Source organism: Rhyacophila brunnea, unplaced genomic scaffold (genome assembly GCF_057557595.1).
Source record: "Rhyacophila brunnea isolate RB1 unplaced genomic scaffold, BYU_Rbru_1.0 scaffold_5, whole genome shotgun sequence".
Taxonomy (NCBI): Eukaryota; Metazoa; Arthropoda; class Insecta; order Trichoptera; family Rhyacophilidae; genus Rhyacophila; species Rhyacophila brunnea.
This window is the reverse complement of record NW_028233170.1, coordinates 7,819,491-7,843,184: the sequence shown is the minus strand read 5'-3', so window position 1 is coordinate 7,843,184 and position 23,694 is coordinate 7,819,491. Positions and strand designations below refer to the sequence as shown.

At 32.0% G+C, this 23,694-nt stretch overlaps 1 protein-coding gene across 2 annotated transcripts in view; it reads left to right on the top strand.

The window, feature by feature from the left end:
• Positions 1–23,694, top strand: part of Ac3 (Adenylate cyclase 3) — a 402,870-nt gene that overhangs the window by 227,057 nt on the left and 152,119 nt on the right. The gene's annotated exons all lie outside the window — the stretch shown is intronic.

Sequence of the window (23,694 nt, the reverse complement as noted above, 5' to 3'; positions counted from 1 at the left end):
AATTTTCATTGAAATTCAAACTCCTAAGAATCTGAGTCCATAAATAACAGTGTACTTTAGCTATGGAATCCATTCGCAAGTACTGCCTACATAATATTACAAGCAAATACTTGATAACTCAGTTACGAGTTCGAAACGGCTGTAGCAAAAATTTCACATCGGGAAAATGGGACAATATTTTTACATTTGAAATTATTTAAAATATAATACATGTCAATATTAAGCTTTGTAAATGATTTCTGAATGACGCCATGTTTTACTAGTGTTTTTTAGTGTTTCAAAAATTACAGATTATATTTGTAGGTTCCTTTTAAATTGAAAAGAAATTAACTATTTTTATTATTCAATGAATAATTCCCAAGATTTTTGAATGTAACATGCTAATTATTGAACATACATAATTTTTTTTAATTATTTTTTATTTTGTTAACTGTCAATTCATGGTGGAACTGCATTGTATTGTTGTTTAATTTAATAAAACGCATTTTTTGTAGTACTTATTCCACTTTTAATCAAAGAATTAGGACCGGTTTCGTCCGCCTCAGAAGGACATTTTCAACTGAATGAATGAATGAATTTCAGTTGAAAATGTCCCTCTGAGGCGGACGAAACCGGTCCTAATTTTTTCATTAAAAGTGGAATAAGTACTACAAAAAATGCGTTTTATTAAAAAAACAATACATAATTTTGACATTACTTCTGAGAAAATATATTATAACCAATAGAAAAAATATTTTTGAAAAAAGTAAGACATCCAGCAGGAATCGAATCTGCATCTGTCGGGTGTCGCGCCCATCCACATAGATCATTATGCTGTAGGCATCATAATTAATTGCGACAAATGTTAACTAATAGCTCTTAATTTACACTAATAATAATGTCATTATTTCGCCCATTTCTAGAACCAATAGCAATTCTGGTCTTTGGCATAATAAAATTTGGTTGATTTCTAGCATATCCTTGCACTTAAGCCAAATTAACCAAAAAGGCACATTCGTACCTTTGGCTTCATTGGGACGATAATATATCCGTGGTGTTTTTAGATTTCGCCAATAAATAGCTGCTACTTTTAGTAGGTAATTAATTATTCTTAAATCAGTTTAATTCAATATTGACAGGCACGTTAATAAGCTTAATTGGCAATCGATGAATTTACATTGAAAAATGTATTATTTTAGGTAAACTATACAGACATACATAATTTCTTTTCATACATAATTTTGAAAATACAAAAAAAAGTAAGACACCCAGCAGGAATCGAATCTGCAACTTTCGTGTTTCACGCCCATGTACATAAACCACTAAGCTGTAGGTGTCACACTTAATTGTTTTAATAAACTTAATTGATTTAGTAAGTGACTAATATCAATTTATTGTAAACAAAACTGCTATATGACCTTTTTGTGATACTGTTAAGATCCATATTGGAATGTAGAAGAAATGGGCAAGAATGGTTTTTGAGTCAATAGTATTCGCCCAATAAGTAAAAATTGCATGTGTGAATCTTATTTGATTACACATTTCTTCTATATTTTAAGTATATTTCTTTTAATAAGTATATTTCTGAGGCTTTTCTAAGTTTTGTTAAGAATGATATTATGTTTGTACTAAAAGCTAAACATGTTTACGACAATACGTCATACATTTTGCTTGCAGTTTGCTCGAATGTGGACCAAGTTGTGTTGAAGAAAAATAAATAATACTCTAGCGGTCTACATAATGTATAGGTCCAATTAGGTCCGGCCGTATTAGAAACTGGAAGTATGTCTACAACAACATAATATTACTTCGGTGGTCTATGGTCTCTTATTTATGTACATAATATATCATAACGTGTAAACTTTGGGTAGGCAACTGCGGAAAGTTTTCAAGAATAAAGCAGGTCGAAAAAGCTTTTGTGCTTTATTATAATGGAGTTTCTGGGTAGAATGGGTTTTTAAGTAATATTTTAAAAGCATTTTTTATTACAAACATTAAGATAATCTGTGACGCCTAATGATGATAGGAAATTTAGGCACTGCTAGGGAGGAAAATCTTGAAATTAATCATAATGATATTTGGTACAGCGTATAATGGAAGAGTACATATTGAGTGTAACGTGGGAAAAAAGGGTACGTAATGTGGACAACCGCTGGACAAATGCAGTCATACAGTGATACTTAAAATTACTGCAAGTGCCAGTGGTTCAACGAGCTCATTAAAATCGGTAGAGGAACGTAGGAGTGAAGAAATAGGGATCAAGAAGAGTAGAAGTGCTTACGAGAAGCTTTCGTCTATCAGTGGATTGAGTCTGGTTGTTTATGATGATGATTTTTGGTTCCACAGTCCGGACGAATCTCGGCTTCGTAGATTACTAGCTCTCGGTCGTTCTCAGTTGTTGTAAATGGTAAATTCACTAGAAATGTTCTGCAACACTCTCACAAGCGCACGTTTAGCTTCAATTAGAGAGTAACTTGCTTTACTGTGCACGGTAAATTGTAGTTTTTAAAACAAATTATTTATGATTTGTGTATTTTCCGATATTTATATCCAACCACTTCCGTTTTCAATATTCCAATTTTAAAATTCATTATTCTAAAAATCTGATAGGTACTTATTTTATGCAAGCTTTAAATAACAATAGAACGTTCCATCTACTATCACTTGGATACAATCTACTTTAAAGTTTTTTTAAATTTATGTTTATGCCTAAAATTGTAGGAATAATATTTCGCCATGAACTAGCTGTTTTGCCGGAAATATATGATCATATAGTATTGAAATCGAAAAATTACGCGTTGTTTGTGATGAATTGCAGATAGTAATGTTCAAATTTTATTAGATTCATAATACTAATACTATCGAGCGATGGTACTTGATGGAATTTGAATTTAAATTCTAATGGACTTAATTTTTTTACTATTCTATTTGAGTCGTTTTTGGCGACCTGAGTTTCGCCTTTCGGCATCTTTAGGCACTGTGTACACTCACCAAAATGCAAATAAAGATTGACTAAAAATAACTTTTGGTCAGTGTACAAAGTGTATGAAGATGCCGAAAGGGGAAACCCGGGTCGCCAAAACGACTCAAATGGAATAGTCCAAAATTTATATCCATTAGAATTTATTAGATTCAATAAGAACATTATTTGATATTGGAAATTATAACCTGGAATTTTTATGACTTGATACTTACGAGAACCTACCTGACCCTTATAAAAAAATATACGATATTATAACAGTATTTATAATTTACTAATCGATCTATTTTTTCGATCTTTTCCTTGTATTCAGGTGATTTTTATTACATTAAGTATTTTATTTAGACATGAATTTTATCTAAATACTATTTGGCCAACTATTTTTGATACAACATCTGACGATGAACTTTAATAAGGCCCATTGGATACTTAGAAATTTACGGACACGGTAAAATGGTATATGGTTAATATTTAAATATTTATACAATTACTAGCTGACCCGGCAAACGTTGTTCTGCCATATAATTATTTCTAGTGAATATTTTGGTTGTTAAATAAAAAATAACGAATGTATCGTAAGTGTGTGGGGATGGAATCTATGACAGAAAGAGGAATAGAGCGCTGTAGACGATGACCGCCGATAAAAACAAAAAAACATCAACCATTCATTTTCTCAATTCAAAATGAGTAATGATGTTCATAATGAATGAATTACCTGTGACAGGATCTCGTTGTTTACTGTTTATGCAATATCCGTCTTGTCCCTTCCAGAAAATTAGCGGATATTGGAGAGCGTCGTATGAACGGTGTGTGTCAGCGATGAATTACAGATTATTGTTTCTTCTTCGAATCACGATTTCTCGCGTCGATGTGCGGTCGCCAACCATGATTCCAGCAATGTCGTCAACAACAGTCGCATTGAATCGACGTACGTGCTCTCCAGCTGGTGTTTTATCAGGATTGATAACAATAGCGTGATTGTCACTTTGCAATTCGTGCATGTGTGCTTTGAAAAATTTCAAAAATTCATTATGCTCATTCAACAGGGCGTCCAGTTTGCCGACGATGCACCTGGCATTAGGCGAATTGAGGCTATTGCATCCACATGATTGATGTCCTCACCGCCGCACCCATGAAGTAGATTTGTAAAAATGTATGTAGTTCGTTTGGCATTGGCAGCAATGAGCCTACTTTGTGGTATACTTGGCCTTTGATTTTGAACGTCGAATGGAATTGTTGACCATTTGCCGCAGTATTGTGAACTATTTCTGTTGCTCCGGACGAAGTCATTTGGAAGCATTAATTGAATGTGCGAATGGACTTCAGGAACAGGTTTGAGTCTGGAACCGTGCCGATGAGCAAGCCGTTTAATGGTTCTGCTGGTATCTCAATTTCTGGTAGTTGCACTTTTCCTGATGCGCAACTCATCCCGGCTGACTCATGTTTGAATTTCAGCGCATGACAATGGGGACATTCTTTGTCCATAGCACCAATCGGCACTTTGGGATGAGCGGAATATTCAATATCTGGCTCGTACTCGAATGCGAGACGAAGGAACGAAGCGGATGTAAATGTTCGATGTACTTGTTGGCGTTGTCGGTCATTTGCTCTGCGTGTGTTAACTACGAACCGGCGCGCTTGGCTCCGTTCCAATTGTCGTTGTTGATTTCGTTCAGCTCGTGCCTCTTGTGATTTAAATGCATGCAATTGCGACATGCTTACACGCACGTTTCTGTTATCTTGTTGGATTTGTTCGTCTGTTCTTTCTGCTCTACTATTTCGCATGTTTGTTGCTTTATTCGTTCGACGGCCCAAATGGCCCCCTTGCGTCTTGCTGGCATTGTGTACTGTAATACACGCACATAAAAATAGATAAATTAAAATAAATCGTACAAAATTTTGAACGCACTGCGTTGTGATATGCCGAATGAAATGTCAAAATGACGCGACGCTTCTCTTGAATTCTTCTTGGACGTAGCGCCATCTGTCATTCAACAACATAAATATTTCGTTTTGTTTGAAATACGAACGACGGTTAAATTTGTTCATACAAAAATAATAAAATCGCGATTAAAAAATGGGTGGGTAGGGGTAGGAGGGTGAAAATTAAGGGTTATAGGTATTTTTTTATTCCAAATAATAAAAAAAAACAAAAAAAAAATTGTCAAAAAAATAAAAGAAAATTTTTCTAGATAGAGATACCCTAATCACCTAGCGGTATGAAATATACTTGTTGACCTATTCTCATACTTAACAAATATACATAAAAAAATTCATAAAAATCGGTCAAGCCATTTCGGAGGAGTTCGACCACAAACATCGTGACACGAGATTTTTATATATATAGAGATAATAATCTAATGTTGAAATTCGCTGACGTTCTGTATAGGAAGCATTTTTGGACCATTTTTTACTTATTCAACACCTTTCTTTTGTTTTCTGGCTCTGTTCCTACAATATTTTATGAAGGTAGTTATTATCTTGTTATCTCTGCCGACAGAAAATGTCTTGCCATTTAAAAGAAATTGCTATGTTCGTTTGTAAAAAACAAATATGGGAAATTTATATTTTATTTCAGTTGAAACATTTGAATAATGCCATTGACGTAACATATTGATTATCAACCAATGCTAGAAGTGGTTTTTATAGATTACTAGCTGAAGTACCCGGCTTCGCACAGGGTCGCTTCGTGGTTATATTTATCTTAGATATTTGAAAAATAATAAGAGGAAATTATTTTTTTAATATTAAAATATCTGTGTAATACAATATGGCAATATGAAAATAATTCTAATAGGAGTAAAGGTCAAAACATAGGAACACTAAATTAAAATCGAATCCAAAATATGAAAACGTTATTAATGTTATTAATATGTAGTAAAAAAAAAATCAAAATTGGATGGAACAAACAAACAACAAACTTTGTATGTTATATAATAATAATTTAGAAACCTTCGCAGGTGTGCGCACACAACTGACAAAAGTTTCATCGCAATCGGATGAATGGTATAGGAACGCATACGAATAGTAGAAGAAGATGATTTTCTAATTCTGAAATCTTCGTGGGCATGCGCATGACAACTCACCAAAGTTTCATTGCAATCGGATTAATGGTATAGGAACGCATACGAATAGAAGAAGAAGAAGATGGTTGTACTAATTCAAAAACCTTTGCGGGCGTGCGCACAACAACAGGTCAAAATTTCATCACAATCGGATGAATGGCATAAGAACGCATACAAATAGAAGAAGAAAAAGATGGTTGTACTAATTCAGAAACATTTGCGGGCGTGCGCACAACAACTGGTCAAAATTTCATCACAATCGGATGAATGGCATAAGAACGCATTCGAATAGAAGAATAAGATGATGGTTGTACTAATTCAGAAACCTTCGCAGGCGTGCACACAACAACTCACCAAAGTTTCATTGCAATCGGATGAATGGTATAGGAACGCATATGAATAGAAGAAGAAGAAGATGTTTGTACTAATTTAGAAACCTTCGCGGGCTTGCGCACAACAACTGGTCAAAATTTCATCGCAATTGGATGAATGGTTTAAGAACTCATACGAATAGAAGAAGATAGAATAGAAGAAAAAGAAGAAGAAAATGGTTGTATCAATTCAGAAACCTTTGCGGGCGTAAACACAACACGTGATCAAAATTTCATTGCAATCGGATGAATGGTATAGGAACGCATACGAATAGAAGATAGAATAGAAGAAGAAGATGGTTGTACTAATTCAGAAACCTTCGCGGGTGTTGGCACAATTACTAATGAAAATTTTATTGCAATCGGATGAATAGAATAGAAACGAATACGAATAGAAGAATATAGAATAAAAGAAGAAGAAGATGGTTGTACTAATTCAGAAACCTTCGCGGGTGTTGGCACAATTACTGACGAAAATTTTATTGCAATCGGATGAATGGAATAGGAACGCATACGAATAGAAGAATATAGAATAGAAGAAGAAGAAGAAGATAGTTGTATTAATTCAAAAACCATTGCGGGTGTTACCACAACAACTGACGAAGGTTTTATTGCAATCGGATGAATGGTATAGGGACCATACGAATAAAAGAAGATAGAATGAAGAAGAAGAAGAGAATGATAATTTTTCTAATTCAGAAACCTTTATGGGTGTGCATACAACCACTTACGAAAATTTCATTGCAATCGGATGAATGGTATAGGAACCATACGAATAAAAAAAAATATAATGAAGAAGAAGAAGAAGGTGATAATTTTTCTAATTCAGAAACCTTCGCGGGTGTTGGCACAATTACTGACGAAAATTTTATTGCAATCGGATGAATGGAATAGGAACGCATACGAATAGAAGAATATAGAATAGAAGAAGAAGAAAAAGATGGTTGTATTAATTCAAAAACCATTGCGGGTGTTACCACAACAACTGACGAAGGTTTTATTGCAATCGGATGAATGGTATAGGGACCATACGAATAAAAGAAGATAGAATGAAGAAGAAGAAGAGAATGATAATTTTTCTAATTCAGAAACCTTTATGGGTGTGCATACAACCACTTACTAAAATTTCATTGCAATCGGATGAATGGTATAGGAACCATACGAATAAAAAAAAATATAATGAAGAAGAAGAAGAAGGTGATAATTTTTCTAATTCAGAAACCTTTGCGGGTGTTGGCACAATTACTGACGAAAATTTTATTGCAATCGGATGAATGGCATAGGAACGCATACGAATAGAAGAATATAGAATAGAAGAAGAAGAAGAAGATAGTTGTATTAATTCAAAAACCATTGCGGGTGTTACCACAACAACTGACGAAGGTTTTATTGCAATCGGATGAATGGTATAGGGACCATACGAATAAAAGAAGATAGAATGAAGAAGAAGAAGAGAATGATAATTTTTCTAATTCAGAAACCTTTATGGGTGTGCATACAACCACTTACCAAAATTTCATTGCAATCGGATGAATGGTATAGGAACCATACGAATAAAAAAAAATATAATGAAGAAGAAGAAGAAGGTGATAATTTTTCTAATTCAGAAACCTTCGCGGGTGTTGGCACAATTACTGACGAAAATTTTATTGCAATCGGATGAATGGAATAGGAACGCATACGAATAGAAGAATATAGAATAGAAGAAGAAGAAGAAGATGGTTGTATTAATTCAAAAACCATTGCGGGTGTTACCACAACAACTGACGAAAGTTTCATTGCAATTGGATGAATGGTATAGGGACCATACGAATAAAAGAAGATAGAATGAAGAAGAAGAAGAGGATGATGATTTTTCTAATTCAGAAACCTTCATGGGTGTGCATACAACCACTTACCAAAATTTCATTGCAATCGGATGAATGGTATAGGAACCATACGAATAAAAGAAAATATAATGAAGAAGAGAAGAAGATGATGATTTTTCTAATTCAAAAACCTTCATGGGTGTGCATACAACCACTTACCAAAATTTCATTGCAATCGGATGAATGGTATAGGAACGCATACGGGACAGACAGACAGACATTCATTTTTATATATTAGAATAGCCTATACTCTTCCCGCAAGTGCAAGCAATAAGTTTACAAAGTTTTATCGCAATCGGATGAACGGTATGGCTGCGCATTAAATACGAACAAACAAACACACAAATATTAATTTTTATATATTAGATTGTGTATTTATAGACAAAGAGTAATGCTCTGTTATTATTTTATCCATCTATTAATCAGGAGTATTTCTAAAATTGTGTATAATGCTACCTTCTATAAATATGTCAGGATTGGCGAACCTTTTTACGTGCGCGTGCTATTATATCCCAAATATTATTACTGTCTGACGTGCAAAGCTTTTCACGGGGTAAAAACGAAAGAAAAGATTTTAAGAATTTTATATGTTAAAAAATATAATTAAGTTCTTAAGATTCTATCTTTCACCGTATTTCTAGGCGAAGGCATATCTCTTATTCTTTGAATTTTTATCTCTTGTATTCAAATTAGTCAAAGAGATCGTGGAAGCATTTAAACCGCTTTTCTTTCATAATATATTCTCCATCACTGAACAGTTTTCCATTTTTAGAGAATATGTTTGAGGAAAAATAACAAGCAGTTAATATATTTGAACGACTGCCGATAATTAATTTCACAAGGCTTGTTGATTGAATATTTTTATTTTGAATTACCCAATCCTAAGAACCGACATATGCAATTTTATATTCACAATATACGTAACGATTAATCTTGAAATGATTTGCCTGCAATTTTATATACAATGCAATTTTTTCATTTATGCATGAATTTCATCGTTTCAAATAATATGAAAAACCGAAGAAAATACGCATGGCTATGTTGAAATTATTTTTAAATATTATATAGGTAAGTAGATACATATATATTTATTTGTAAAACAAAAAAAAACATTTTTAAAATAATATATATAAACTAATTATTTCTTTTCTCATTAAATTCCACTAGTGGCACGCGTGCCATAAGTTCGCCATCCCTGTATTAAAAGATCTCGTGGGTTTTATAATAACCAATACACACATGAAAATACGTTGTACTTATATATTTTGTTGCAATGGTAATAATTATTATAAATATAGGTATAGATATAGTACTATTATGTAATATCGTCTTTATAATTTGACATTTACCAAATAATTTTGAAGTCTGGAATAATAATCAGGGGTCTTTAGCGCAGACAGCGCAGTGATAATTTTAAAAACGTTATTCGTATATGACAATTCATCAAAACAAATGAAAAACGTTTTGAACGGCCCACATGCTCGTCGTAGGTCAAAATTGAGTTTTTATTGTATTTTCAAACCATGATTCTGGACACTCCTTAAACGTTGTAGATAATCTATTTATATAATTTTGAAGCCTTATTATCCTTTATAATTATTTTAAACATTTGATGACTGCATAAAGTATTTTTGTTACATAAAATAGTATTCTTTTAAACCTCTCGCTCTAATGTTTTAGAATATAGTCATATTTCGGTACATAACTGTGCAGTGGTGTTAAGATTTTTTACATTTATTAATTTTTAAACGCATTTATAAAACCATTATTATAATTTATCACAAGATAATTTTTGTAAAATATTCACGTTAAAAAATTATATTGATAATCTCTGTGATCCCAAATTTGACAAGAATTAGGCATTTTATTGTTCAAAAAATCGGCAAGATTAACACATTTGAAGATGATTCTAAAGATACTTAGTATAAGCTATGTCTTTGATCATTCAAGTGTGATAAACATCTTATGAATAATGATTGCTTTATAATAATTATTGACCTAAGAATAAGGTAGTGTTTTTTTGAAATACGCCATTTCTTTTGTCATTCCCCAGTGGTTAAGCTACAACATACGGCCGTAGCCATAGATTGACAAACTATAATTAAAGTAGGAAGTAAAATGATATTGACGCGCGTGTTTGAACATGTACCGTTAAAAAAAAAATGGTTACGTACATGTTCAAACACGCGCGTTAACATAATTTTACTTCCTACTTTAATTATAGTTGGTCAATTTATGGCTACAGCCGTATGTTGTAGCTTAACCACTGGGGAATGCCAAAAGAAATGGCGTATTTCAAAAAAACACTACCTTATTCTTAGGTCAATAATTATTATAAAGCAATCATTATTCGTAGGATGTTTATCACACTTAAATGGTCAAAAACATAGCTTATAATTAATATCTTTAGAATTATCTTCAAATGTGTTAATCTTGCCGATTTTTGAATAATAAAATGCCTAATTCTTGTCAAATTTGGGATCACAGAGATTATCAATATAATTTTTTATCGTGAATATTTTACAAAAATTATCTCGTGATAAATTATACTAATAGTTTTATAAATGCGTTTAAAAATTAATAAATGTAAAAAATCTTAACACCACTGCACAGTTATGTACCGAAATATGACTATATTCTAAAACATTAGAGCGAGAGGTTTAAAAGAATACTATTTTATATAACAAAAATACTTTATGCAGTCATAAAATGTTTAAAATAAATATAAGGGATAATAAGGCTTCAAAATTGTATAAATAGATTATCTATAACGTTTAAGGAGTGTCCAGGATCATGGTTTGAAAATACAATAAAAACTCAATTTTGACCTACGACGAGCATGTCCCCCCTTAATACGTGAACTATACGTAAATATTATAATACTAGCATTATCACCCGGCGCTGCCCGAGAGTGGATTTTAATATTTGAAAATAAAAATTCTAAATTTAATACGTAGAGTGCAAAGGATTGAATTTAAAAAAGTAAAAAAATATAATATTAGAGATTTTTATTTTTATTTAAATATCTTTAAAAGTAGTACATATTCAATGTGTTATTTTAATGCTTTTCTATATAATATAAATATCTAATCCATCATTCCAGGACTTTTCAATATACAATATTTTTGTGGCTTTTCCATTTGGTGCAAAAATATATAGAGTTTTACTACTCCCTACTCTTGATGCCGCTCCATAATTGTCCGTGAGTGATGCATTCCGATCAAATGTGGCAGTACAGGGTCGCCCGCACCAACCTGCCGATTAGCGATTCTAATAAACAATTATTTGCATCTAACATTGCCATTTGACCTCCGATCGAGCTGAAATAAACGCCAATATTTTTTTTAAGTATTGTTAACTTGTAAAGAATATACAATAAAACAAATAGTTATTTAAATTATGAATAATAATTAAATAAACTAGAGAGATACACAGTTTAGACAAAGGGTTCACAAACTGTGTCCCCCGTGACTTTTTGATGTGTCCCGTGACAGTTATGTTAAATCCGTATTATTTTTTATTCTTCATATCGAATATTAAAATTACATATCCTTATAATAATTAAATATCATCTGGCAAGAATGAATGGTCCAGAAAATTTGAGCCTAGATTGCAGGATTTAGTTTCAAACAAACAATTGCGTGAATCAAATTGAAAAAAAAATAATATTATTTAGTTAAAATATAAGTTTACACAGTGAAATGAATTTTTATTTTTTGCCTTAAGTATGTTTTTTAAAAACAGAAAATATTTACAAAAGAAAGGGTGGCCCGCCAAATATTTTTGATTTAAAAATTGTCCCTTTGACGAAAAAGTTTGTGAACCCCTGGTTTAGACGGCTTATTGAAACAATTATAATACCTCAATTTATAAATATGATGAACTATCCTCGATAGTCGCTGATAGCTGTCGATAGCAGCTTTGTGTATTTATAGAATAGATACGCTGGTAGTCAATGCTATTCAGTAGGCATGATATTAAAAAAAAATCTCATTATAGATGGTTATTCCAAATTTGAAAAAGACTAACAAAGAAAATATATATCTATTATCGTGCACATATACAAAAACACGGCTGAAATCGCAAGAATGATAGAATTTCATAGAGTTATTTTTCTCGGAAAGCCACGTTAATTGGATACATTTTCCACGTAGCGGGCGACACCGCTCGGCAGTCGCGGCTTGCAATTAAATACATATTTACATTATTATGAAAGACGCAAAAACTCGTGCGGAAAATGAAGTCATTTGCATTACTAACGAATGCTAGACGGGGGATAATGCCGCGATGCGAGCGCCGCCGCTGCCTCCCGGAGCGATGTGGAACCGTGTCTAATTTTGCGTCGAAAATTTAAATCATTATTCCATTTACGGCCGAGTATAATTCGAAAATGGCTGTCCGTTGTTGCCGTTTCTCTAATTTCGATTCTGAAAACATAAAGCAAACGATGTAGCGTTCGATGAAATCTATCCAGTGACGTTCGTAAATGCTACAAAACTATTTTTTTGAAGTTATACAAACCTACAAACTAGACGCCATTTCGAAAATTTCATTCGAATGTAAAATTTTGTCCAGTTACTAGTCTTGATTGGGTAGTTTTCGACAGTGGCTCCCCCATCCCATTCTTCAGATAATTTTGTAGGTCTGTATTTCTTTTGGGGCGTTTGGTAGAGAGTGAAATTGAGAGCTGCACGCGCACACCGTTACGAAAGTGCGCGACAGTATGAAGTTAGCTGCGAATCAGTCAGCTGTATACAAATGCAAGTTTGATAGTAGAATTGTTCCGTTATCTAGGCAAGGATTTATTATTGTCGGCCATTTGCAATTCTTTACGTAAACAAACGATTAAACGTCAGAGTGACAGTTGTTATTTTAAAAATAAAAACTACGAGAAATAATTATATAATTTAGTAAGCTATAATAATTGATAATAGTCAAAAAATACTAGTCTATCTATTATATTTTGGCTTAGACAGGGATTATTTAGGGATAATTTAAAAAAAATAACCAATAGCATGTATAATAATATGTATTCCTAATTCAACGAAAACAAATAAGTATGAATGAAAAAGTATGCACAATTTGTCGGACAGCCCAAAGTATACCAAAACTATTATGGTTTGGTTTAGGTAGGGTTAAATTGATTTTTAAAACTAATTAATACGATCTGTAAATTGAAGTCTTACTTCAATAAAAACAAAAACGTATGACTGACAAAGTTTAATGTGTACTATTTATGTCGGATATTAACAGCTTACCTCCACCTTTCGCCACTAGCTTATGTTAATATTGAAGTTTAGATGTCGTATAGAGAGACGTAGGAGTTTTTCATATACTGCGGACCAGTTAATTAATATTTAAGGCATTTCTAGGCAGCGCCAACATATCGCCTCATTCTTGTCCAGTATTTTTTATCATCCTTTAATATCTATATCTAAGAAATGTGTTGAATGGATACATTACTAACAAAATTAAGAATATAGACTGTAATTATTCGCAAATCTCCTCGTGTCGTTTATGGTCACCAGGGACGCTGAAGGGAAACGGAAGTAAACTAGACATAGAGAACCCAACAAAAAAATTACAGTCCTTTTAAACTTTTTATGTTAGTTAATACATTATGTTTCCAACCAGTAAGCTGAATTTCTAACACAGTCACTGCTGATCTTTTAATTACATTTTAATGACCACATTTAAATAACATGCTAATTATATCTAATGGTCATCTAATGCCAACACGGCAGCCGTGTCGTCAGTGCTTTGTGAGTTAAAGATACAAATAGTAAATTTAAATTAAAAAAAAATATTCATGTTTTTTAGCGTCAGTGTAAAGTTGATTGTAAATAGATTACACCCTCTTTTTTATATGTTTGCATAAGCACGCCACTTGCTCAATTTCATTGCTCATACTGCAGCGGTAAATAGTCGCTGACCTACAAGTTGCCTCGTGGAAATTTGCAATTCGAAAATGGAATACTTACTTCATAATAGACGTTTTGAAAATACCGCAAAACATTTCTGCATATTAATATAAAATTTATGTCAATTAATATGAATCGGGTTACTTTACAAATTAGGCTTAATAACGATTTTTGCACCTGTTTTTTTGCTGTGTAAAAAAATCGTACATCTTCCAATCAATATTCAAACAAAACTATAAAGGTACAAGTTCGTTATCCTGGATACGGCGGCAAACACATTTTGAAAATAGCCGATATACTGGATTATTTGTTAGTATAATATAACCTTACCTAACCTAACCTAATCTAACTTAACCTAACCTATGCTAACCCAAACTAACAAATATTCCAGTGTATCGGCTATTTTCAAAATGTGTTCGCCGCTGTACCCAGGATAAACGTATATAACCTTATAAACTATTTTTGTAACTTCATTAATTATATTGCATATAAAAAATAAATTTACAGTCATAATTAAGTATGGTACCTTTATCATAGTGGTCTCTGTGCGTGGGCGCGGAACCCGAGAGTGAATCACTTTTTTTCTAAAAGATTTTTTCTATTGGTTATAATAATATATATTCTCAGAAGTGTTTTCAAGATTATGTATGTTCGGTACTGTTCGGTTAAAGCGGATACAGCGGAAAACGCATTTTGAAAATAGCCGATAAACTGGATTATTTGTTAGTTTGGGTTAGTTTAGGTTAGGTTAGGTTGGGTTAGGTTAGGTTAGGTTGGGTTAGGTCAGGTTAGGTTAGGTTAACCTAACAAATAATCCAGTTTATCGGCTATTTTCAAAATGCGTTTTCCGCTGTATCCGCTTTAACCGAACAGTACCGTATGTTCAATTAATTATTGGGTAGTTAAAAGAGGCGTCTCTTCATTTTTAAGTTCACAACAGTCACTCTTTGAAATGTTAAAATTAGACCAAATGATTTTATTATTTTTATTTTAAACAGTGGTCAAAGTGCTCAATACATTGCATTATTATAATAAAGGTGTAATCTACCTAAAATCCCTTCAAAATTATGTCAGTATTTTTTTGGACATATCGCAATGTGAAAATAATGCAGAGGAATCCTATTGCTTTTGACCTAGGTTACTCAATTTCTAAAACACTTAGCGTACACCAAATCAAAAAATAGCTGTTAATTGTTGTCCAATGAATTGTGCTTGAAAGAAACACGTTTTCGCCAGAAGAACTAAGAGCAATCCCCTTAAGAATTCATATTATGCCATAGATACATATAAATATTATTTATTTTATTGTTCATCATCATCAATTCATGATGGAAATGCATTGTATTATTGATTTAATTTAACAAAACGCATTTTTTTTAGTACTTTTTGCGGAAATCGGTCCAGATTTATCTATTAAACTTACGTTTTATTAAATTTAATCAATAATATAAGATAAATAATATCTTTGCATGCTGTACAATCTATCGACAATATAGACAATGTGTATTTGTTATTATTATGCTGTATCTTTTCTAATCCCAGATGATGATATAATGAACAAATTATACGCTTTAATATTGAGATTAAAGCCGAAATTTGGTATAATATCAGATATCGGTGGTTATAATAGCTTTTAAATTTTTATTTAGTCATTATTTCAATTCAATTTACCAATTAAACCGCACTAAAATTGTTCCGGGATTACTATAAAATGTTTTAAGTAATTAGAAATAATATGATTCAATATGGATATAGTTGAAACCTTTTCTAGTTTATACTATTTTTATTTTCTAAATGATCAGTTTAATGTGAAAATGATTAAACAGCTTTGTAAAAAATAAGTCATACACTTAATATACTAGTGCGTTTAATAAAAGCTTTCATCTGTCAAAGCTTACCTTTGGTTGAATAAAATGGTTGCATGATGGTATTATCATAAAAGCTGCAGCTATATACATATTATAATTATTATACAGCGATTTTTAATGCCATATTCCTTGATATTTGTTATAGAAATGCGCTGAGAATTTCATTTCTAATTAGGTACTATGTGCTGGAAAATGCACTTAGTAAAACAATATCAAAATAATATTAACCCAGTTTATTATTTTTTTAATTGAATTTATTCAACAAAATATCATGACATTGCAGGTATACCATATAATATGGTAATGAACCATATTTTTTTTCGACCATGTCCGATCCTAATAAGACCATATGGGCCTCCACGTAGTGGAGGTTTGTATTAACAGATTTTCTTTTTACGAGAAATGGATGTCAGCCATTTGTTCGATCTATAAGGTCCATACTGTGACTCTTACACAAATTGAAAAACAATATGTGTACTTGCTTGGATTTGAACCTGGGACCCACGAGGCTATAGGCCGACGCTTAAGCCGCGCGGCCATCGTGCCATTTAGTGAAAATATTTTACATAATTAATTACATTTTGACAGCTTGTCGACGTATAAATCAACCGCTGTGAAACCGTTACATTTGACAATTATTAATACCTCGTGATTTTTGGAATCGAGCTGAAGAAAGGGAAAATGAGAAGATACCAAGATAGGTAGTGCCAGAAATGATGATGATTACTATACCTATTTATAATTTATAGATGACCCGTTTTCTAGTATCTGTAAATATTTAATTCTTCACAGTAAAATTGGGTACAAATATTTGACAACGTAATTTTAAATATTTTTAATTATGTTTTGAATTAATTGGGATCTCGATATCTGGGGAAAATATTTTTATTAACCCCATTCATCTTGCTTTATCAATATCGTTATTAGTTTGTACATTTTACTTAGATACTGTCCAGGTGCACGATGGCCGCGCGGCTTAAGGCGATACCTCTACGTACCAGATACACCTAGCGGAAAAATACAAAGCTTACAATTTGAGACATTTTTTTGATAATTAACAATTTTTGATATCAACCAAGGCCAACTTTGATGCATTCGAAAAATTTGCTACGTCATATGGAGGACGGAATAATTCCGATCCCTCCTTAGATTCATCACTTTCAACCCCTGACTCCTCTGTTTCGGCAGAGTTTCAGTACACAGGTACAATTGATGATACTCCATGTCATTAAATATAAATGACGCCAGAGCAAGTCAAGATTTATTTTATTTTTCGAAACTCTTTCTTTAAGCACTAAGGTGCATGGTTGCTACATCAGTCCCGTGCAGCATCGCTACGGGACAAGGAAGTGTGGCACTAAATCTTTTCATTCTTTTCATGTCTTCATTTCTTCTTCTTTCTTCTTTCGACCATGTCCGATCCTAATAGGATGATATGGGCCCCCACAGAGCGGAGGTTTGTATTAACATATTTTATTTTTACAAGAAATGGATGTCAGCCACTTGTTCAACCTATTAGGTCCATACTCTGAATCATACACAAATTGAAAAACAGTATGTGTACTTGAAAGACCAAGGATTCGAAACTAGGACCCTCGACACTATAGACCAGCGCTTAAGCCACGCGGCTATCGTGGGTGTTCATGTCTTCAGATACGTTTATATCGTTATGGAAGGCGGCCGTGAACAAATCGCGGCTGCATATACATGGCGGGTGGAGATGGGGAAACTAAAATCATTGTATTAACGGCCCACGTGCTCGTCGAAGGTCAAAATTGAGTTTTTATTGTATTTTCAAACCATGATCCTGGACACTCCTTAAACGTTGTAGATAATCTATTTATATAATTTTGAAGCCTTATTATCCTTTATAGTTATTTTAAACATTTAATGACTGCATAAAGTATTTTTGTTGCATAAAATAGTATTCTTTTAAACCTCTCGCTCTAATGTTTTAGAATATAGTCATATTTCGGTACATAACTGTGCAGTGGTGTTAAGATTTTTTACATTTATCAATTTTTAAACGCATTTATGAAACCATTAGTAAAATTTATTACGAGATAATTTTTGTTAAATATTCACGATAAAAAATTATATTGATAATCTCTGTGATCCCAAATTTGACAAGAATTAGGCATTTTATTATTCAAAAAATCGGCAAGATTAACACATTTGAAGATGATTCTAAAGATACTTATTATAAGCTATGTCTTTGACCATTCAAGTGTGATAAACATCTTATGAATAATTATTGCTTTATAATAATTATTGACCTAAGAATAAGGTAGTGTTTTTTTGAAATACGCCATTTCTTTTGTCATTCCCTAGTGGTTAAGCTACAACATACGGCCGTAGACATAAATTGACAAACTATAATTAAAATAGGGAGTAAAATTATGTTAACGCGCGTGTTTGAACATGTACCTAACCGAATTTTTTTTAATTTTTTTTTAAACGGTACATGTTCAAACACGCGCATCAATATCATTTTACTCCCTACTTTAATTATAGTTTGTCAATTTATGGCTACGGCCGTATGTTGTAGCTCAACCACTGGGGAATGATAAAAGAAATGGCGTATTTCAAAAAAACACTACCTTATTCTTAGGTCAATAATTATTATAAAGCAATAATTATTAATAAGATGTTTATCACACTTGAATGGTCAAAGACATAGCTTGTAATAAATATCTTTAGAATCATCTTCAAATATGTTAATCTTGCCGATTTTTTGAATAATAAAATGCCTAATTCTTGTCAAATTTGGGATCACAGAGATTATCAATATAATTTTTTATCGTGAATATTTTACAAAAAATATCTCGTAATAAATTAAACTAATAGTTTTATAAATGCGTTTAAAAATTAATAAATGTAAAAAATCTTAACACCACTGCACAGTTATGTACTGAAATATGACTATATTCTAAAACATTAGAGCGAGAGGTTTAAAAGAATACTATTTTATGTAACAAAAATACTTTATGCAGTCATCAAATGTTTAAAATAACTTTAAAGGATAATAAGGCTTTAAAATTATATAAATAGATTATCTACAACGTTTAAGAAGTGTCCAGGATCATGGTTTGAAAATACAATAAAAACTCAATTTTGACCTACGACGAGCACGTGGGCCGTTAATTAATAAAAATGTATCTGAAAATTTTAAAAGATTTTTTTTTTATTTTAAGTCAAAAATAAACTTACAATAAATAATATATATATATATATATATAGTAATTGTGGTTGCGACTGACACCCACGGTGGCCGTGCGGCTTAAGCGTTGGACTATAATAGGTTGAGCAAGTGGCTGACATCCATTTCTCGTAAAAAACAAAATCTTTTAATACAAACCTCTACTCTGTGGAAGCCCATATGATCCTATTAGGATCGGACATGGTCGAAAGAAGTAAAATTGTGATTATCTAAAAATGATAACACATGTATTGAAGTAGAAATAATCAGAAACATATAATCAACATTGATCGGAATGCTTATTTTTAATAATATAAAAATATATAAATGAAAGTTATTAAAAACGTAATGTACATTAGAATTAATTGTTGATGCACTTCGGATGGCATACATTATAATAATATGTCCCTGGTGTTTTACCATTTTGAAATGGAAACATGTTTGTGAATCTCTGTTGCAGACTTTGAATAATAATTAATGCTAGCTCCAATTTTGCAATAGCATTTACTAGTCACATGTAACTAATACTACACCTGGTGGGTACACGACTGTTTAGAAGCATGTTGGTTTTAGAGGATTAGGGATGTAGCCAGCTTGTATGAGTTTATCATATTATATATGTTATGTAAGTTTAATTCAAAGGGACGCTCACTCGTATGCAAGTTATTTATTTACAACACTACTAAAGAGATACTATGCTCCACTCTAGGCATTCTCATTAATTCAGATAAACCTGTCAAGGCGCCGTATTGTATAGTTAATAATAATAATAACTTATTGTATAGTTTTATGTATATGGTTTCCATTAAATTCCACAAAATAGCTCATTAGGCCCGTCGCCTAATATGACAGTTAGTCTCAACTACATATAGGACATTTCAGAGACAGTTTGGATATAACGATGTTACACGGAGCGACGCAATCAAAAGAACTGTGGCCGAATGGTGAGGATTGATAGGCGTGCGACACTTGTGCATCTCCCTGTGAAATATTTCCATGTCGAAGCCGTTCCATAATTTTTCACCTATATAGTCTTACCATTATGTCTTGTCTATGGACGCCATAACGTTGATCTGGGGAACTAAGGACCCCTCCGCGCATTGTGGTATAAATCTACGCCTCTGATTCCCTATTAATCACACTGCATATAGCTAGTGATTGCAATACCGAATGAAAATTTTAATACCGGTATTTCGGTATTTCCTATTGAATACCAGTATTAATACCGATATTCGTGAAATATATGGAAAACAAACAGAAGTATCTACCAATATCAATATGTATACCTACATCTCATTAAAATATTAATATTTCATAGCACGTGCCATTGATAGTCTCCAAAGGCGTTGAAGGGCAACGGATGTAAACTAGGCATCGCATAAACCGATAAAAAATACAGTCATATTAAACCTTCGATTAATACATTTTGTTTTCACTTTCAATACCGAATACTGGGGATACACGTATTAATTGCAATCCCTACATATAGCGCTATACGATAGTAGCCAAGATATTATGATGGTTCTATATTATAGACTGATAATTCCTGTAATTTTTGGTTGCGTCTAACCGCTATAATTCTCAGCAGGTCTTATCACTCTTTAAATTTTCACGTCATAAATTGATTTTTTCTTTCAAAACGCAGTTTTGATTCTAGCTTGTTCACCCGACTTATTTTTGTATACCCACTAATGGGATGCTTATGTACAAGTCACTGCAACCTGTCGCACTTAAAATTGATTATGGTATCCGTTTTTATCGACCATGCCGCGATGTGCATTTTTTGATATACCACATACCTAGCAATATCTTAAGCAAACATATCATTCCATTCAGCTAAATAATTTGAGATTTTTATTCTTACCTGAGCTGGGTGTATTTGAACTTGAAGATCTTCTAGTGTGAGTAATGTAACCCCCATTTCACAAAGCGAATATAAAATTATTTATCCTAGATTAACCCACAACGAGTTGGGGGTAGCAATGATTACATAATGAGAGGATTAGGCAGAGAAAATTTAAAATAGAATAGCCCAATAATTTATTCACTCCATATATCCCCACTGTTAGTAAAATGACGCGGTGAAATGTCAATAAAGTACGACGTGTATTAATTATATTATGATATTTGTCATGAATGTTGAGTTATGGCCTAAAAAATATATGTTCAATATAGAATGATATTATTCATTTGATTAAAAAAAACTTTTATTTATAACATACATAATTTTGAAAACACTTCTGAGAAAATATATTATAACCAATAGAAAAAATCTTTTTGAAAAAAGTAAGGGAAAGTAAGCAGGAATCGAGCCTGAATCTCTCGGATATCGGATTTTCTATTGGTTATAATATATTTTCTCAGAACTGTTTTCAAAATTATGTGATCAATCAATAACTTTCAATAATTAGAATGTTTCATTCTTAAATCTTGTGAAATTAATTTATTAATTTTATTGTAAATGGAATTTAACCATTTTTACTTTAAGTCTGTTCTATGTAGATAATAATAAACACCTCACAAAAGAATGGTGTCGGAATTTGAATTGAATTCGCATCTATCGGATTATATACTTCACCAATTAAGACACGTGCATCCTACATAATTACGATGAAATAAATACTATACCAATAAAACGTTTGAACTGAAGCCCTCCTCAAATTACGTCAGGTCCACTCCAAATTTTCTAAGTAACCTCTTGCTAAGTAACTAAATACACTATTTTTATATTCAATATGTCATTCACTAGATTTCAGGAGTTAACATTAAACATGTCATAAAGATACCAATTAGAATATATGTTTTCTGCCTATTTAATGAATGGCGTCTAATGAGTTTAGTTTTTTAACTAGTCAACCAGTAACAGTCAAGTCAGTCAACTAGTAGCCCTTAGACAGTTAGTTATTCGCTCAATAGAGTCGGGTTTTGTGTTAAATATGAACAAATACATTAAATAAACAATGAGTTTAACCAGTAGTATGTTTCGAATTGGTTGCAATATCGTCGGCTTAATTCTAACATATCGTAAGTCAGTTTAATCTAAGTGTTCAGGAGGCACTTAAAACTAAATATTTCAACTTACGGAATCAAATGCATATACCTTTTTTATTGTAGGATAATCTTTCACTATTCTGAATTATACTTTAAACAAAATATTTAATAATTTTTAAATTATAATGTATCTACATGACTTACATGTTATTATAACTATCAAGCGTATGAGTTACGTGTTATTATCGAGTCAAACGCAGCTAACTCACTGACATTATAGCTTGCAAATTTATGACATACGTGATGTTCGACTGGCTATCGAGACACTACCATAGAATAATATACGACACTACTGAGATACGTTATGTTAGTTTACAATGTTTACATGATTCTATCTCCCTTTCACTTGCATATTTGGATATTAAACGAATGAAATAGATGCGTTATCATACATGTAAATCGAAATCACCAAAACATGAAATCTGAAGAAAAATGACTTACGATATGTTAGAATTAAGCCGACGATATTTGACTTCCGGTCGATTTCTTGGTATTTAAATCCGTAGGTTGTGAAATACTAAAATCTCGGGAATTTGAGACTAGTTTTATATTATTATTATCCCAAATAGCGTATTAAAATAAAAAAAAAATTAACAATCCTTATAAATTCATATATATTATAAAATAGCCTGATCCTACCACATTTAAAGATGTAACAAACTATGTATAGGTAATGTTAATGTATTCTTTTCACGGTGGATGAGCGATTTATTTTGTCGTGGGTTCCATCCAGGCTCGAATCCCGGGTTTGGAAAATACACATATAGTTTTTGGAGTCAGAGTATGAACCTGATAGGTTGAGCAAGTGTCTAATAATAAACAAAAATCTATTAATATAAATTAGTAGGCATTATTATTTTTCACCATAATAGTACATCATGGGGATTGTAGTATGAAGCTTATTATTACCACGTTTTTATTAGCTCGTATTCTTGTTTGTCCAGTACACATTTTTTCTTGTGTGTCCAGTCTTAACAACTAAATTTTTAATATATACGTGCGTTACTATGGAAATCAATATGAAATGTCAAAATGACATTTCAGTATTCTATATTTATTCAGTATTTCTATCAAGTACAAAAAAAGTATTTAATAATACATAGAATTGTCAAGTTAACATGATTCAACAGAAAATTTAAAAACGTGGTATATAAAAAGTTCTTTTTATCTTGTTATTATTTAAGGTTTTTATTTATAGTTATTTAGTTTATCGGTCATAACAGTTTGGCGACTTTCATGTAAAATTATAAATGTTTTCACCTATTTCTTGTATGATATATGCATTATTTTTCGTTACTTACATCAACAATATTATGTTGCTACAGTCTAATGTGGATCTTGGCCGCCCAAAAACATCGTTTTCACAAATTTCCCCCACCGCCTTAGCCGTTG